Source organism: Cotesia glomerata, linkage group LG7 (assembly GCF_020080835.1).
Source record: "Cotesia glomerata isolate CgM1 linkage group LG7, MPM_Cglom_v2.3, whole genome shotgun sequence".
Taxonomy (NCBI): Eukaryota; Metazoa; Arthropoda; class Insecta; order Hymenoptera; family Braconidae; genus Cotesia; species Cotesia glomerata.
In genome coordinates, this window is record NC_058164.1 from 8718206 (window position 1) to 8738612 (window position 20407).

At 29.6% G+C, this 20407-nt stretch overlaps 1 protein-coding gene and 1 long non-coding RNA gene across 3 annotated transcripts in view; one reads left to right on the forward strand and one right to left on the reverse strand.

The window, feature by feature from the left end:
* LOC123268622 (lachesin-like) overlaps positions 1-20407 on the forward strand; it is a 311927-nt gene that overhangs the window by 131980 nt on the left and 159540 nt on the right. The gene's annotated exons all lie outside the window — the stretch shown is intronic.
* The window catches only part of LOC123268623, a 23608-nt gene continuing 3693 nt past the window's right edge, over positions 493-20407 (reverse strand). Inside the window, exons 2-3 of the long non-coding RNA XR_006510266.1 lie at positions 12131-12141; positions 493-570 (exon numbers count right to left, since the gene is read on the reverse strand). This is a non-coding gene — a long non-coding RNA (uncharacterized LOC123268623). The remainder of the gene's footprint in view (positions 571-12130; positions 12142-20407) is intronic.

The window sequence follows — 20407 nt, forward strand, 5'->3', positions numbered from 1 at the left end:
TTCAAGAAAGATTAGAGCAAAAGTTTGGAATGACGTAAATAGATTCGACAAAAAAGTTTAAATATTTTAAAATTTTTTACAAATTGAACTTTGACCTTAAGAACATTTAGGACATAGGGAATATTCAAATTTTGAACAAGATACTGGGACGCTTTTTGACCAAATAATTATTGAATAAAAAATCATGAAACTTGGCAGGAGTATGGAAATAATAGTCCATCGTAAATTGATTCTTTTAATTTTAAATTTAATCATTGAAAAAAAATAACTAAATGATAAATAAGTAGGTAGTGTTCGCGCGAAAAATTTCCTTATCTCAGGACCCATCACATATTCAAGTAAATAAACTTTACTACAAAGAAATTACTAATAAACGTACAACCAATAAAATCTTTGAGATTGATTTAATTTTTTGGTTACTTTTTATTTTAGTTTAGATTACTTATAAGACAGAATTATTAAAATGCACCTAGGTTAGGGTAGGAAACTAATTATTAGGGTCAGGACTTTCGTAGTTGTTTAAATGAGCATTCATATGTTTAACCTCAAATTTGAACAAAGAAAAACTTTCTGGCCCTACTAATTATCAACAAAAAATTTCATTTACTATACTTTTATGTAGGCTGCAAGAGAGTGCTAAAAGTAAATTATCTAGTTTAATTTTTTTAAGCAGTATTTAGAGTATTTACAGTCAGTCTGATAACCTCCTTCAGTGCATTTTACATTGGTTTTAAATAAACAAATTTGTTGTCACTGATCTAGACTAAATTACTGACATTAGACTGTACTTCATGTTCTTAATGTTAATTGTTAAAAATAAGAGAGCACGATGAATTTATGTCTGGTTTAATTTATAATTTCTTCATTGAAAATAACGACGAACGACAATATCATATGATTTTTCTATTTAACTTATTTGTATAAAGATTGTTTCAGATTTATTTCTTCATAATTTTAAACAAAGTATTTTTTGCTAGTAATTTTTTGACTCTTCTGTTTTCTCTTTTTAACTTCCCGCTAAGAAAATGAAAATTTACAAAAATCGGGAAGTTATTGTTTTTACCCCGTTTTTCGAAAATTGAGTTTTCATCAGATCTCGACGTTTTGAGGTCCTAGGAAGCTTGCCCGACTATTCCCGCGGTGATGTCACCGTGTGTGTGTGTGTGTGTGTGTGTGTGTGTGTGTGTGTGTGTGTGTGTGTGTGTGTGTGTGTGTGTGTGTGTGTGTGTGTGTGTGTGTGTGTGTGTGTGTGTAGGTAAATCTCTCATAACTTTTGAACGCATCATCCGATTTGATCGAAATCAGCGGCGTTCCAAAGAGTTTCTTTTCCCTTAGAATTCTGATACTAGTTTACAGAATTTGACCCGATGAATTTTGAGAAATCTCAAACATAAAATTTCCGAAAATTCATTTTTTTGAAATATCTTTTAAATGGCTGAACCGATCGATTCCAAAAACTACTCAGCTCTTAACTTCAAAAGACCACGTCGATCACCACCATTCCAGTCAAAATCGGTTGATTTGTTCGTGAGATATCGTTGTTCAAAAAAATGTTTTTTTTTAGAATTTCTATGAAATTTTTAGTTTGACCAATTTGCGCTTAAAGATTCTTAAAAGAACTCAAAAACCTGCGTTGAATGCCGTAAGCCGCGAGAAAATCGGTTAATTCATTCAAAAGTTATTGCGGTTTGAAAATTCCAAAAATAGTGTTCTATGAAACTTCCATCAGCCTTTTGAGCTCGAAGAGCTCAAAAGCATAGAACAGCTATTTGAGCTTAGAGAGCTCAAAATAACACTAAAACTATACTTTTAAGCTAAACGTTATTTACCTCTCACAACTTTACAGGATCGTTCTAAGACTATAACAAATTTTTGGCAGTCTGTTTAATAATTTTTTTTACGATTTAGCATTGATAATTTAATAAATAAATGCGTCAGAACGAATTTGATTTTGGGACTTTTATTTTAAAATTAGAGCTCAACAACATTGAGTTATCAGAATTAAATAACATTTTGTTACTGTAACTCTACAACGAACAGCAAACTGTGTATAGTTGTGGTAACTCTACAGTTAGGTTACCAGAACGAAATTTTTTTTTCCGTGTATGGAGGTAGCGGGAAGTTGCAGGGATGGCCTTTAGGGTCAACCGTTTTCCTAATTTTTTTAAATGTTTTAAAATTCGTATTATAATTGTAATACCTAATTTTTTAACGACTCAATAATTATTTAAGATAGTATAAGAGCGTATAATTTTTTTTTTTTTTTTTAGAATCAATGTGATTATATTTTAAAAGTATAATACTAACAACAAGAAATTCTTCTAAATTTAATTTTTTTGTCAGTATTATATTTTACAAAATAATTACATCGATTTTCAGATAAATTTTTTAAATACTTTATAATTTTTTAAATGTTTCTCTATCTAAAAACCACAGAATTTATAAAAAAAACTACAGATATAATGGTATAAACCTATATATAGGTTATAATATATATAATTTTTGAATATATCACGTATTCACTCTTACATTGTATCTAGAAGACTACATGAGTAACAAGCACGATTAATATCTTCTATATTTTATGTCATATGGTATACTTATCATAATTTTCGAGACGTTTAATTATATATATGTAATTATATTTATATATCAGACATAAAATAAAGTTAGTTGTTAATAATTATTAACAGTTGTGAATAATTGTTTTTAATGTTAAAATTGCGATAAATTAAATAAACTTAAGGTAATTTTTAGGTTGTTAGATGTCACGTGGGAACTTTCTATAATAAATTTAGAAGGTACTTGCGTAGTCTGTAACGTGGCGGGCGGCGCTGTATATCTCTGTATGTCTATACTGTATGATCTACCCAGATAGCAAAATGACGTATTAAGTTATTCCGAATGAGCTCAGATTTCTGATTTGGACGTCAGAGTCTACGTCTAAAAGACGTCTTTAAGACTTTCTGAAGAGGTCGAATGCGCCGCTTATTGTAGACTTTAAGAACTCATCAAAACGAGCTCTTTTTCTGAACTCGCACAAATGAATGATTTTTTATCTCTATACGCTATTATAATGATAACAATAATAAGAACAAAACAAAAATAATATTAATAATAATAATAAAAGTAAATTATGAAAAATAATTCAGAGTTTCATGAAGCACCGATGCTGATTTCGAATGTTTATTATTTTAGTTAGACCTAATATTGTCGGTTTAAAGAGAGAAAGTGAAAGTCGCAATTGCCATAACTAAGATTCGAACCCGAGTCGCGCGCGTGCTAGATTGATACCTAACCCCCTACGCTGTTCAAACGATATGTCATTACACATCTCATTATTCTTATAAGCTAAGTTTATATAGTGATGAAATGTCGCGATCATTGTCTATATTATTTATTCTATTTGATAGTGTGTATCGATAGAGAAAAAGTAACTTTTACGAATATTTATATACTAAAAATATTCAAAAGTCTACCTGTAATATTTTTTAAATAGTCTATATAAATTTTGTTTACTTTTCACAATATAAAATCTAATAGATAAATTAATGAATATTAAAAATTCAACAATAATTAATAAGTATATAGTTATAAGATATCGTTAAATTCGAATAAAATGTTTAAAATTGATACATGCGAAGTACTCCTTAAATGTAAAAAGTTCACATAATTTTTTCAGATTAGAATCCAATTTTTATTATTTTATCTAAATTAGTTTGATTACGAACCAGATTTTAACATTATCCCGAGTAAAAATGAAATTTACGAAAAAATTATAACTTTTTATTGACCGCCGCACCACCGCTGCACCACTACCGCACCATACCGCCGCACGACCGCTGCACCAGCGCCGTTTGGCGGACTATTCCGCCGCACGCTAAAAATATATTCCTCCAGCACCGCCGCTGCACGACCGCCGCACCAATGCTAAATTATACCTACAATTTCACAAAAATGGTATCATAATTAATTTATCACGCAATAATTAATTAATAAATAATGCGACTAGAAATCTTTATGTAAGACCTATTGATCAACCTCCTTTTAATCGAATGCCTAATATTAAAAAAAAAAATTTTTTTTAAATCAGTGCAAAGTACCGCGAAATTATTGATTTTTTTAGTCGTATTGTTGATGTAGATTTTTAATTTCGTCCTCGGGTTGCACAGAAGCGGTACGCCTATCGAAATACTCTGAAAGAATTTTAAAAATTGAACTGTGATGGGATTCGAACCTGGATCGTCTGCATGGAAGTCTCGAACATTGCCAACTGCACTGCAAGCCATACTTAACTTAAAAAATTTAGTTAAGCTATTTGAATGATCAACGAATATATTATTTCAATGTATATACCATCAAACAGTGGTATGGTGCGGCGGTGGTGCAGCGGTGGTGCGGCGAATAGAAATTTATTTACTTGTCACGGCGCTGGTGCGGCGGTAGTGCGGCGAATAGATAAATTCTTTACTTGTCACGGCGGTGGTGCGGCGGTGATACGGCACTTGTAAAATAACCAAAATTTTCACGGCTGTAGTGCAGCGGTGGTGCGGCGCTTAAAAAGCCGTGCAGCGGTGTTGCGGCGGTGGTGCGGCGGAATTCTGTTTTTACTCGGGATTGCCTATTACTTCATAATATAATTTAAAATTTTTGAAAAATTTAATTAACCTGGATTAAGAGAAATGAGTTAACTTATGCCAAGTGTATATCTATATATTAATCTATTCAAATTGTTTTAAATCATTTAATTCGAATTATTTTTAATCATTTTCAATTTAATTTCTCAATCAGGAAAGTAATAAATGAAAAATGAATAAGATTTTGACAGCTTTATATTAAAAAGAAATTTGTGTTTTTGTTTATAATGTCTATAAGCTCATTATACGCAACTCAAAAAGAAGTCCAAAAAAGGGACTCAGTTAGATGTCAGAAAATTGACTCCAAACTTATGAGTTCATTAAGAGCTCTTAGTTCTGACCTCGTAAAAAAGAGCTCCTTAAGACGTCACATTAGGACTTCTATAAGAAGTTTTTTAAAAGACTTCATACTGAAATCTTTCTGACTTGGATGCTGACTGGGTAGTCAGAACTAATTGAACAGTCATAGAGTGAACAACGTGTCTGCTTCAAATTACTTTCTTCCTAAATTTTATTCAAATTACCATATTTTTTATTATTTTTATCGCTAATTTAATCTCGCTTAAGTGCTTATTGTATTTGAATTATAAATAAATTGTAAATTTGTTTGTTTACCAATTAAAATTTTTTTTATTGTGTGAAATAGTTGTAAGTATAAAAATCTAAGTGTATCCTAACCTTTTTTCCTACCACGTGTTTATTAATAATGAATTTATTTATTTAAAATTTTCTTTTTATAATAATGGAAAACTTCAGCCGCAAGTCTTTAAACAACAAAATAGTGAAGTCCATCATGTCAATGAAAAATGAAATTGACATAACTAAAAAGCCGCCAACCTGGAAAATTAATTTTGAAATACTTTCCAGAGGATTATGTCAAGTTTAACCAGCCTCTTCCCCTTCGAGAACTATTTGTACCCGAGCAGGAAGAAGAACCTCAGCAGGAGGAGCCCGAAGACAGAGCAGAAGAACAAAATATCCCAGCGCAACCTGTGAGGCTAGACCGGATGGCTCAGAGGTATAACTTTAGTGTTTTACCACGAGACAGCCGCCCTATTGCCATTCCAAAATTTCGGAATGTCAATAGAGGAGTGTTTTTCGAGAACAGTGAAATTAATAGGACCCAGGCCAATACAAGAAGGATGCTTCGAGAAGAACCAGCTCATATTCCGGACCCGATGGAAGACAGGCTGAAAGGAGTGCTAGAGCGTTTGAAGAGTCGCTTGAAGGAGATGAACCCGGGGAAGAGGAAGCCCCAAGTCCTCGACGTAATCCAGCCTGCCCCAAAGAAACGAAAGGGTAAGAAATAAATTAATTAACATGTTTTTTTTTTCAGGTTATTTTTAAGCTTTAATTTTAATTAATCTAATATAATTTTATCTGTATTATTTTTATTTTTAGGTTATTTTTTATTTAATTATTTTATCTTAGTTTAAGGATTTAATTATAGTCATTGAATATTATGGTGGAGGGTATATAAATTTAACGCTAGTTTTAAGGAATTAAATGCCGACCGGGTGGTTGGCCTTCAGTGACATTTCTTTTTTGTGATATTGCTTTGATATTATCCAATAAAGAAATGTTTCTATTGGACATCCCCATTAAGGCATTTCTGGAGTTATCATATTTTAAAAATTTGAATTTTTTTTATTAATCTTATACCTTCTTTAGTGCATATTACATGTGTTTCAAATAAACAAACCGATATATTAAATTGGCATTTGTTGTCACTAGTCCAGACTGAATTGCCGACATCAAACTGTACTACATGTTCTTAAATAATTTTTGAAGGCGAAAATTTGTCAATTATTATATATAATATTGCTGGTTGTACAAATTAAAAGTTTAGTCTAAAACTAAAACAAAAATGATAAAAAATGAAAATTTTTTTTATGAAACTATACTCCGAGCTGAAGAACATGACCCCAATATTTTGTTGTTTATGTAAAATTAATAGAGAGTTACGAATTTTTTCAATTTACCGTTCCGATAAATTTCCGAAACGTTAATGATTCATAGCTAAAAATTTACAGATAAGCTGCTTTCAGTGCATATAAATTCATATCAATACATCAAATAAATTAAAAAAATATGATTTTTAAATTTAGGTAATTTCGTGTCAATTGCGACCTATATATATATATATATATATATATATATATATATATATACTATATATATATATATATATATATATATATATATATATAGTCTCCCAGAAGTAACGGACGCCATTGTAGCGTCTGATAAAAAAAATAATTCTGAGACGAAAAGTCCTTAGCCATTTTTTAATCAGACGCATAGATAATTAATTATTAATTAAAATAATGTCCTTTTATGCGTTAGAGAGAGAGTACCAGTGTCCAGTCAAGTGCGTTCCAAACGAAGACGCTTGCACGTGTGAATGTGTAAGTAAATGTGTGTGACTACGTTAGCTATAGTAGCTAGTTAGTCATACAGTTAGTTGTGTCTTTGTTTGCCACATACTTTACTGGACACTGACGCTCTCTCTCTCTAACACATAAAGCGACGTTACTTTAATTAATAATTAATTATCTATGCGTCTAATTAAAAAATGGCTAAGGACTTTTCGTCTCAGAATTATTTTTTTCATCAGATGCTACAATGGCGTCCGTTACTTCTGGGACACCCTATATATATATATATATATATGGTGGTTCAGCTGCGATATACTGAATGGCGCGAAAATCGCGGGCCTTTCACAAATTTCCTTTTTTTCATCCCTCTTTCAATCGTTTTTGTCGCTCTCACAATGTTTCCCACCATACCTTGGTAGACTACGAACCTTATAATTGTTTTAATTTACCATTTATAGTCATAACTCTACATATTTATACTTCAAGACCCTGTTAGATGATTTGATGGACATAAACTTGTTAAAAATAATAACATATATTTAGAGCATTTAGTTTTCAAAGTAGTCAACTTCCTTTCCGTACAGTGTTTTCAATTCAATCTCATCTCTAACGTCTTCTTCCGTTAAACGAACTCGCGCCTCACCTTGTTTTCATCCAGATAACAGTTGAGTCTAAAAACGAAACTTTTAATCAAATTAAGTGTTATGCGCAATAGAAACTTTCCTTCGTAAACTGTTGACGTTGGGTAATGCACGTTAACGTTAATTCACGTATACTTGGACACAAAGTCACCCTGGAACTTTTCCGCGTGTGTGTATGTGTGTGTATATGTGTGTATTTAAACTTAAAAAGTACACTGTAATACGAGTGCTGCGCCTTTCTATATATTCATATGTATGTAATACACACAGCACAATAATAAAAAAAAAAGAGCGTGTTATTTTTATTTTCTTCTTTTTCGGTCAATTCTTCTGTTCTAACAATGTCTTCAAAGGTTTTATTATTTTTTGTGTGAAATGAATTTTTTTGTTGAGCTTTTTGTACCAGACTAAAAGTCTTTGAAATGAAATATATTTCAGTAATGAAATATTTTTTAATATTTTATGACATAATCTGGGAATATTACAACTACCAGGACTACGTTTTTTTTTTTTGTTTATTTAATGGAATGAGTGTATTTATGATCGATAATTTCATCCGGATGCTGGGGTTTGTGGAAAAATTTTAGGTTGAGTAGGAAGAGTTCGTTGAATCGTGGAAAACTAAGCGGAAATTAAACATCATTTAAAACTTATTCTTATTTTCTTTTATTTCATTTCCAGAGTTAAGAAGAACAGAAGACTTTTTACGGCTTTGTGCTATTCTTTTTCTCATTTTTGTGAAGTCAAAGAAGTTACTGATGTAGTTTAGTTTTTGTTCTATTGATTTTTTGACGGGTAATGGTAAAACTGAAATTAATTAGAAGTTTTCAATGCAGAGTTTTCGTGAAAAATTTCAACAAAACAATTGTAAAAATATTATAAAAAATATTATAAAAAAATATTATAATATGATATTAAAAATATACAAAACGATTTAAAAAGTTTAAAGTTAATGTAAGAACTTGACTTTTGCTTTTTTTTTAAATTAATAAACATTTGTATAAAATAGATAATTTTCATCAAAACACAATATTAAATAACATAAATTATATAAATAATAAACCGTCACACTCTGTCACCATATAGATTTAGCTTATATGAATGGTGACATGTGCGTTAACTTATCGGTCGTACGGCGTAGGGGTTAGTGGTCGGTCTGGCAAGCGCGCGGCTCGGGTTCGAATCTCGGTTAGGGTAAATACGATTTTCACTTTATTTCTATAATTAGCGAAAGTTAGGTCTAAATTAAGAGTTAAGTCATCTAAACTTGCGTTAGCTCTACATCAAAATTGAAATAAATTATTGACAATTAAAAAGTTCTTTTTTTATAATTTCAACTAATAACTATTCATTTTATACAAAATAATTTAACGATTTCGTAGAATTTTACTATTTTATTTCAGAAAATTCAATTTATTCAAAATTGGGTTCTTAATACTAATTTGGTTTTACATTAAACAATTAAATTCTAAATATATTTTGTAATCTACTTTTTTTAGTAAATTCTATAGTGGTGAATAAGCCTAGGCTTGCTTTGGCTTAAAAACTTGGGCCAGTCTTGGTTAACAATCTTAGGCCAGTCTTGGTTATCATGCTTGGGTCAGTCTAGGCAACCAAGCTTGGCACCCTGTTATCACTCCAGACTTCTACCACAGCTGGGCCAAAAGCGGGTTTACAAGCATGGGCCAGAGATAGACAGCATTGCGCCAAGCATGGCCCACATCTGGCCCCGTCGTATTGTCCTGTATGGGATGTCTCTTAATGACCTAAGTAGTATTCGTTTTTATCGAGTTAAATTAAAAAAATTCTACAATAACCAGATGGTGATTTCTACTATTTAATTCTCTCCGTGTATTAGTTTTTAAGAGATAAAATTTTGATAAGAAACCTAATTAAATTTATTGGGGAAAAAAAAATCTAACATTAAAACTTAACTTTCTTGTTAGAAGACGATTCAGCGACCGTGCGTGCTTTGTTAGAGGTTTTTAAAACTACATTTGGTCAAAAAATTATAAATGGATATATATGACCATATCAGAAAAATTTTTCAGGGGTTTTTGTAAAATGAACTTTTAATTTGAGTCATTTGAGTATGAAATGAGTGCTCAAGGCACATTTGGATTAATATTATCAACCATTTAAATCTTACGCATATTAAACGAAATTCTTTTATTCATTGAAAAATTGAATATGATATAATAAGTCATTGCATTTAAATACATGAATAAAAATATAATAAACAAAAAATGATCCATTTTTATCGTCAATATTTGCGTCAGCAAATATAGAGATAAACACAATAGCTTTGTATTAGTGAGCTTTCATGTATTTCTGATGAATGCATCGGGCTGAATTGAACTGACGATTTGCGTATAATATGTAAGCCGACTGGCCCTTTTAACAACACAAGCCTTTGAATTTATATCGGACAATACGGCAAAGCTTTATATGCTCATTAATTACAGTATTTTTATTTTGCTTTTAAGCTCTGATTATTTCCAATGCTCTGTTATTATTATTTAATTATTAATAAACTGAGATGCTGATCATTGTGAAATTAAAATTAATTAATTCTAGCTCGCATGGCTCTGTAATAGATTTAAGAACTTTTAAATGGATTTTAAGTTCTCTGCGGGCTGAATAAAACCCGCAGTTTTGTTCTATTCGGCATGCAGTGAACAGAGAAGCAAGTGAACGTCGTAGTTGCAAGGCATTTTCAATTTATGGCTTGATACTTTAGTAAATTTATGGAGCTTCGAGATTCCCCACGATGTGGGAGACATTTCACCCACTGAATACAGAGATTCATTTTGATGAGTCTCGCTTTAAACTCGCTGTGCTGTACTTATACTACTACTCTTACAAAATTCAGGTAATCAAGTAGGTATATGATCTTTTAAGATTTTAATTCCTCGAAAGATTTACCCAGACACTCCAATTTCAAATATTCAATTATAATTTAAACTTTTGGTCTTACCACCGAGATTTGTTTATTTTTAAAAAATCTTTGTAATTAAAAGAAAAAAAAAATTTTTATCTTTAAAATTTCATTTTTTGGTGGAAAATTAAAAAATTACTCAAATGAGTAAAATTCATAAGGTACACAGAAAGAAATTTTTTTTAAAATGTACCGTGAAAATCATAGTAATCGTGAGACATTCTGCAATTTATGATCTAATTAGAAATCTTTTGATAATTATTCTCAAATATGATGTAAAAAAATTTAGAAAAGTACCATTAATTATTACCTTAGTATGTCTTTAAAAAATAAACGTTAAAAATTAGTAATATAACTAATTATTTTTACTATTCAAAGTTTCAAAATTACAGTAAAATCGAATGTTTTAACTAAAATTGCTATAAAATTTACCATATTTTCCTGTAAAAATTAATCTTAGTAATATTATTGTCCACCGACTTGGAGACTGAGTTGTTGCTGAATTACATTTTATACTAACAAACTTTTATAAAATTATCATTTTAATAAAGTAGTATGCAATTGGTGATATATTATTTGTAAGAATGTACTTTAATGACATTGGTCACTTTTTGTTACTATTAGCTATTATTCATTATGTATTGTAAAATAAATGAACCTTTTAATTTTAATTGAATTAAAAAAAAATTAATTAAACATTTTATCTAATAAAAATAAAATCTAATTTTGTTGATTTATTATAGTAATATTCGATTGATAGCAATATTTCCAATAATAATGCTATTTTATATGTGCGGTAAGCTACATTAAAACTTTTTTTTACTTTACTAAAGACAGCTAAATTTTACTTACACAAACTTAATAAAAAGTATACTTATCGAAGATTAGTCAGGGCAGATGAATCACTTTGTTAATTTGTTTTAATATATGAATTACAAACTTTGAGCTCATCAGAATCATTATTTTATAGTGTAAAATTAATTGACCGACCATAAAAAAAAAAGATTTTTGAAGACACTTCTATTGCTCTCTAATAAATAAATTGAAGTAAAATAACTAAAAGTTGAGATAAATTCTGATTATTTAGTTCCCCTTAAAAAAAAATTTAATGGATAAAAAAAGTTTTTCGGTGAAATTTTAATTGAAAAAGAAAAAAAAAATTCTAGTGATATTCCATTGAATTTAAAACTAAAAAGTCAATTAGCTGAAATAAATCATGAATAATTGTTATTGATAGGAGAAAATAAAAATAAATAGAGATAAAAAGAAATAAATGCAAATTGAGACTGTTGATCACTGGGAAGTAAGCGAGACGTATTTCCGCTCCATCCAACGTAGAGAAAGAGTTGAGGGAGTACTCGTGGCTCGACTCGGGAAATTTGGTTCAATGGCCGTTTGTTTCTCTACAACAATTTTTCTCTATCATCTAGTTTCTCGCCGCCCCCAGGGAATAATTCAACTGTGACTTTTACGCGTCCCGTTGTTGCTTCATGTCACGGACGATACCGTCCGGTTATAAACTACCACTCAACGAACGTACAATAGAACTATAACCCAAGTAATAAAATAAAAATAAGACCGATTTCTACTGAGGAAAGAGAAAGATATAGAAAGTGAGCAGCATTTGAGTGCCCGTATTTTAATTGCTCTTTTACTCTGATAGTTCGCTGTCAGTTTGTAATTTTTTATCTTCATTTTTATAATTATAAAAACAATGGCTTGCAATACAGGCTGATTATTTCTTTTGGAATTTTTTTACTTCATAATTAAATATTTTCAACTACAACTGCCTAATTAATATACTTTTCTGTCATTAAGTAAAGAATAAGAGAATTTCAAGAGTTTTTTTCTTTTTTTAACTTCCCGCTAAGAAAATCGAAGATTTTCAAAAATCGGGAAGTTATTTTTTTCACCCCGTTTTGCAAAAATCGAGTTTTCATCGGATCTCGACGTTTTAAGGTCACAGGAAGCTTCCCTGACTATCCCCGCGAGGTTGTCACGGTGTGTGTGTGTGTGTGTGTGTGTGTGGTGTGTGTGTGTGTGTGTGTGTGTGTGTGTGTGTGTGTGTGTGTGTGTGTGTGTGTGTGTGTGTGTGTGTGTGTGTGAAAGTATGTGAACCGCTTATAACTTTCGAACGGCCTGACCGATTTCATCGCGGTTGGTGCCATTCGAAAGGGCTTAACCAAACTTAGATTTTGAGAACTATTTGGACCAATTCAGATCAATAGATTTTGAGAAATCTCAAAAAAACTACAAAAAAAAAATTTTTTGAAATGCGGTTTTTTTTCAAGAACTTTTAAACGGCTTTACCGATCGATTCCAAAAACTAATCAGCCTTTAACCTCAAAAAACCATATCGATCGCCACTAGTCAGGTCAAAATCGGTTGATTCGTTCGAGAGATATCGTGAACGAAAGAAAACCGAAAAGTGTTAAAAATTCAAAAAATAGTGTCTTATCAAATCTCTATCAGACTTTTGAGCTCGAGGAGCTCAAAAGCATAGGAAAGCAATCTCTTTGAGCTCGGAGAGCTCAAAATAACTCATAAATTGTATTATTGAGCTCGAAGAGCTCAAAAACGTCGTGTTGCAATTTTAAGCGCATAGGTATGGAATTAGCGGGAAGTTGCAGGGATGGCCTTCAGGGTCAACCGTTTTCCTAATTTTTTCGATTTTGTTAATAGCGCGCTGTAATTGCAGAACATACGGAGAAAAAATTATACAAAAAATTATATATTAAAATTTACTATGTACATGAGAATTTTTACGATACTCTATAGTACATGTACTATAATATATAGTATATTTACTATAAAGTATCATAAAAATTTGTAGTAAGTTTTAAAATTTGAATATTATAGAAGTTAAGGTATTAAAGACAAGTCCTGGATTACGAAACTCATATCGTAATTTTTCGTATAATTTTCTTTTCGTGTAATGGTGCTACTTCTAGTTTGTTAAAATCCTTAATTTTACTTTTATTAATTATAATTAGTGATGGACACATTTTTATAAAAAATAGAAAATTATGATAAATAATTTTTTATTCTCGTGTATAGTCTACATGGCTACATCAAAAAATTGTTTCACTGATTATCTTTAATTGGACTATCTAAATTTTTTCCATGGCAAAATGAATTTATATATTATTTATCTTAAATTAATGTAAATATAAAATTTCAAAGAATTAAGATTAAGACTTCTTTATACCCATTCGAAAAATGCAATAAAATGTAACGTGGCACTTTGTAAGTGTAAAGACAAAGAGTTTAAAGCCAAACTAGTGAGTTCCAACACCTCGAAGACGCTGACTCGACTTTATCTTCTCTTTAGCAGTATATATGCGCCTGCTGCCGCGGCATTTGATGGTTTTACCCTTAAACCGCCAGGGAACTAAGTAGAGAAGATTGTCATAGTTCTGGATAAAATTGCGTATCCCACAGCTACTTGAGGTATAGAAATAAAAGATAATAAAAATAATAATAATGATAACATGATATTATATTTAATCAAAAAGTTAATCACGTTTTATATAAATATTTTAGCCGAAAGAATTTAGCAAATATCGAAAAACAAAGTTCAAACATTTGTATTGAGAGTTATGTCGAGTGAGTCAAAATTATTTTCCGTGAAATTCAATCCGGTGAAAATGATAAACAACAGCGAAAACAAAAAAAAAGAATAAAGTGGGATAAAATACAATGAATTAAACTTTCGAGGTATTGCGAGTGCTCGGCATTCTCTCGCATACTCACAAAGATTGTTTTATTGTTTCGGTCGTGTGTACATAATTGTTTGTGACAATCATGTAAACATGTATTTCAATCAAGTAGTTTGAGTAAGTAGAGAAGAATTTCATTTGATTTCCGACAAACGACTGCATTGAGCAGATAAAACGTTTTGATAATAGTAAAAAAAATATCTATAAATAAAGAACTACGTATTGAATGTAAGTCACTGAAAAATACGGGCTTTGGTGGAGATTTTCACGCCAATTCTTGTCCTCTGTGCAATCTACTTCATGCAGACAAAGCGAGTGCAACCAGACACAAAATTTAATTTCTATTGTCATTTATTTGTTAAAAGATTTTTAAATTTTCAAGCTAAAAGGAAAATTTTTCTCCTTACTTTAAATTATTATTATTATTTGGTGACTTAATATCACAAGAATTTATCTTTTATGTTTTTATCGTAATTGTTAAATTTTTATTCCACTTTAAAAAAATGTAAAATAGCAGAGTAATATAATTTTGTCTATGTACCACTGTCCTCGCTACAGAATTAATTTTGAAATTTCTTAAAAGTAATGAAAAACTTCAACAACGAGCGAGTGGTAAAAACTAAGCTCATCCTAGTTTAGAATTGCTGGATTCAACTTTCACCAAAAAACTCAATCAAGCAAAAAAAGTTTATACTAATAATATTAAGAAATCTCTTCCCAAATTTCAAAAAGGCGTATTACACTGAGAGAAAAAAGTTCTCTTATAAAAAATGAGTATTGTTGTGACAAGAAATTAATCTGTTAAAAATTTTCTACAATATTATCTTTTAGCTGAAAAAATTAAAATTTTTCTCACAGCGCTAACTGCTTTTACAGTTTTATAAAAATTTGCGCTTGGTAAAGAAGAATTAGGTTTAAACAATAGCAATGAAATGTTGAATAGAATGGAGCAACAAATTCAAAATTATTACGCTTGCAGTTCAAGTGCAATAAACAAACGAAAATGACAGATTTCTTAAAGTAATGTTTGTATTACTTATATTATTGTATATATATTTTTATATTATATATAATATATGTTTATATGAGGTATTAGATGACATCATTAATTATAAAATTAAGTATTTCAATATAATTTTTAGTTTAATAAATAGTTGTAATGTACTTTTTGAATGTGATTACAGCGTTTTGATTATTGATAACAGATATTCACAAATATAGATATACAAATACATGGAGTGAGCATGTATATTTATTCATTTATTTATTCCATACCGATGAAAAAAATAATTTGGCACATAAAACTTGGTTCAGTTAAATCAAAATTTGTTATAGTATAAGAACTTCGAACTTGGATATTTTCCGGATTAAAATCCAGATTCACTCCGAACGCGGAGTGGTGAATTACTTCATCCTGTTACTCTGAGTGATGGGAGTGAATGCAGAGTACAATTTACTTTCGATTTTTTACAGCATATATTTTTGATAGATCCACTTTTTAAAAAACCAAAAATATTTTTCCTAAATATAGCGACTGTACAATATTTTTGAGTTGGATCATAGCGTGTGGTACGCGGAGATAAACCTAGTGAGTAATCTATAAAATTCAAAAATATTCGGTCAATACATATGCATTAAAACGTGTATGACGGCCGGCGAAAAATAGATAACGAGCATGTCGAGCGTTAAAGCCCGCATCCACCAGAAAATCTGATAAAATTGAGTTTGTTTCAATTTTATTAAATTAAATTCATTTATCTGAAATTGTAATTAAAAATAACTTTCCTGTTAACACGGGGCTGTGCTAAATCAATTTTTTCAGGAATTAAAAAATTCCAAGTTTTCATTATCTTTTTTTTAATAACTTGACAGGAATCTTCTTGAATTTTTTTTATTTACATTAAGATCAATATTATTTTATTAAATTGTAAACAATTGATTGTCAGCAGCAAGTTTTTTCATTATTATTTAAAATAAATACTGGTGATTTTGTTAAAAATAAAAAGTATAATGCACAAAAATATTTAGCTTGAAGTAATAAATATTTTTGATATACAACTTGAAATATCGGCGCCTCAGGGAGGAAAATAGCAAATATCTATGATCGTAAAAAATTTAATTCTCAAAGCGAAACCATTGTTTTCAAACAATGAAATAACTAAAAGGCTGTTATTATTATTATTAAAAAAAAAAAAGCAATAATATATAAAAGGGAAAGTAAAAATAATTCTATTCTTCAGAAAACAATTTTCATTTAGCATATTCTACAGTAAAAAAAATAGGGAAATTAATGTGAGAAGTAAAATTAATATTATTCATAAAACCAACTTGAGTGTCTGCGTTTTTCTTTTGACATTTGTTTGTCTTATAGAGAAGAAAAAACTTATATAAATATAAAAATAAGCGGAAAAAAAGTCTCAGCAAAGTAAACGAGAATATTTTACTGTATTACTAATTCTCTATTTTTATTTGTTTCTTTTTTAAACTTATTTTGGTACTGGACAAACCTATGGAATTATAATAAATAATATATAATACATAACGTGGATCTTCGATATTCACAGAAGTTATTTTATTATGTGGAACGTGTACGCTAAGAAATAACTTTTTACTGAATTTTTGTACTTTTTATGTAAGAAGAGTTATTACTGCTTCAGTGCAGTAATATATAAATAAAAATGCAGTAATATATAAATAAAAACGCAGTAATATATGTAAAATGCAAAACACACCAACTGAGATTTTAAATAGAAATTATAATATGTTTTATAAAGTAGACATAAAAAAATTTCAAAGCGAATGATTTTATTACTTTTGTTCAGGTCTGTTTTCATAAACGTAAATCTTTTTAAATTACGTAAGAAGACCATTAGGGGTCAGTTACTATTGGGCAATGTTATATCATTTGTTGGCTTTAGGGTCATAGATGTAATGTGCGTCTAAGTTTCACTTTCATAGTCTCATTTGAAAAAACCTGAAAATGGTCAAATTTTGAATTTTGCACAACTTTTCGAAAAAAATTTTGCCATTTATTCCTTTGGCACAACTTTGTACTACGATGTTAAGCAGACTTGTGACCAAATTTCATCCAAATCAGAAGTGAACCCACCTAGGGCAATTTATATACAGTTCACCCAAAACAATCACATTATTTTTTCACTTTGACGATATTTCTGTTTAACGAAAAAAGTGATATTTGGATTAATTCTCAACTATACACCACTTAATGAGTGCCAAAAATATTAGTGCTCTTTGAGCCCGCACAACTTTTTGTGCGTAATCCTTTAATTTTGTGCAATCATTCGACACCCAGAAACCATCTGGCAACCCAACACTATCGATTTCGAAAGTTCAGAAAACTACACTAAGCAAAAATAAAGTAACAAGCTGGGAATTGCAGGGTATCTTGCAAAGTTCATGGATATTGGCGTCCAACATCGTTTCTCGTGTTGAAGATATCAATAGCTGTTTTATTTCTCATGAATTTCTTTGGCTACTTGTTCAAATAATAGAATAAAAATTTCTAATAATTTTTTTTTAAAGTTGATCGATTTTGCACTAGATTTTTTTTTCTTTTTTAACTGAAAGTGAAAAATTTTCAATAGATAAAAAATGCTCAATAATTACTAAAAAATACCAGCAAAATCTTTTCAACTGTAATGAAAAAACAGTTAGTGATTCACTTTTAGTTTATTTCGTTTTTCAGTTAGGTACATTGGTACAGTAACAGTTTATTTTGGAGTCCTTAGGCTATACCTGGGTTTCATTCTTGTCGGTAAAAGGTAATTCTGGTTTCTATTTCCTTAGACGTAGCGCGCCAATTGCTAGAGTATTGACAAAATTGATAGTTGTGGTCGCTATTCAATACTAAGTGAATTAAATTACTAAATTCTCTGTTAACCCTAATTATTCATCGCTTTTTCTTTTTGTCTTTTACTCACGCACATTTCGTCGACTTTATCGAGTTTTAATAATTGTCATTCAGCGAAAAGTTTTTTATCAGGAACGAAGAAAAACAATAAAAGTCTGAATTACCTGTGTGAGCGGATCAAATATATGTTGAGATAAAGCCAAGATAAAAAATGTTGCAGGTTGTACGCAATTCACTTTTGAGGATTTTTCACATCGGGCTCAAGAGCTTTCGACGATAACGGAGGCTAAAATTGGTTGAGTCAGAAGAACAAAATCCATGCCCAGCACGCTTCCGATAATACTGAATTGATTAAACTTCCTGGAGTTTCAAATGGTTAACGACACGTCATCTTTTCAATCTCAAACTTATCGAATTAACTTTAATGGTGAGTAAAACAACTAACATTGTTCATTAGTAACAATTAATTTTTTTATTTTTGTTCAGATATACTCAATTGAAATCCATTTTTAATTTAAATTTTTATTACAGGTATCTTATGAATGTAGGTGTTTAATACAAGTAATTCAATTTGTGAATGGGTAAGACGTGTAGGGACGTGTGGGGGCTGATTGGAAGGAAAGAATAAATCGATCAAGAAATGAAGGTGTCACTTGGAAACGACCATAGAGATTCGTTGATTGCATTCTGAATTCGCTGGACTTCACGATCTAGTTTAGTATCTATAGAGTATCCATTCATTTAATTACGACTGGTAATTTTGAGTGACTTATTTAATCATCAAAATTTCTCAAATTTTTTTTTCTGACTACTAAATTTTTGATTAGTGAAAATATTCTCGATTGAAAAAAATATTTATGCGTAGTTAAGTTTTTTGAATTAGTCATAAATTTTTATTCTCGAATAAAAATTTAAGATAATATCATCATGCACAATATAGACAAAGTTTTAAGTAAGTAAATATTAAATGTTTTTAGTCTGGGAGATTTGAAAAATAAACTAACCGTTATATAATTATTCTTATTTGAAGAAGAAAATAAATATAACTATAAAATTATAAGAATTTTCTCTATTATACATTAATAGAAAAAAAATTTTAATGACAAACTTTTTTTTATCTTCGAACTGAATATCTCAGAGAAGCAAGAATAAAAGTTTTTAACTCTAATTTTTAATCGTTTGGATTTCAACAGTCAATACAAGAATATATATCTCTCAATATAAGTGAATAAACAAAATTTACATAAGCTAGTCAACTTATACAAAAAACGCGTGCAAGAAATAAAATTTAAAAAAAATTGATGTACTTCTGATTAACATATTTTTGAAATATAATGAGTAAATTTATATTAATGTTTGTTATTTTAACTAAGTGTCACAATGTATCTTGTAATAACTTATTGTTTTGATGACTATAAAGACAGAAAAAATTAATAAAAAAAATAAAAATTTTATAAGAATATTTTTTTCGAAGATCAAAGTAATATTTTTTTTAGTGTCCAAATCTATTGACGATCCATATGAAATATTCAATTCAATTTGAAGTTATTCCATTGATTAAACATAGTAATAATATTATTGAATATAAAGTCTCTTTTAAGAAAGAGAACAATGAAAGTGAAGTTTTTATTCGATTTGTATATAAAATTACGCCATAGAAGTGAGTCCATTAGGAATTAAAAATTTAATTAAAAAACTAAGGAAAAATAAAAAAATTTGTTAGTCTGGAACTTCCGGAAGGTTTGTATTTTCGTTTTAATAAAAAAAAAAAAACTTATAAGAGTGATGTTTTTGCAACTTTGGTAGTTTAAATTGAAAGTTATAGTTAAGCCAAGCTTTTCAATCAGTCACCGCGTAGAAACCACGAGTGGAACCAAACGGTAACACCATATCCCGATTGAATTAACATTGAATGGTAACCGAGGAATTCAAATTTAAGGTGTGTAGTTACGTTGCTAGATTGGATGGACCGTTGAAATAAACTGGACGTTTACTTTATGATGTCTTTTCATTTTTTCAGCATAAACTTGCTCCCAGTTTTTAATACATATAAATTTATATGTTTCACAAATGTATCCAACGCTGTTGGAACTAGTAAATAAAAACATAAATACATTTCTGAATTGAGGAGAGTTCACCTAAAACTAAAATTGTTATTATTTTCAATGCAGTTATTACCAATTAGTTTCACTGCCTATAAAATAGTGTTGATAGTAGTTAGTT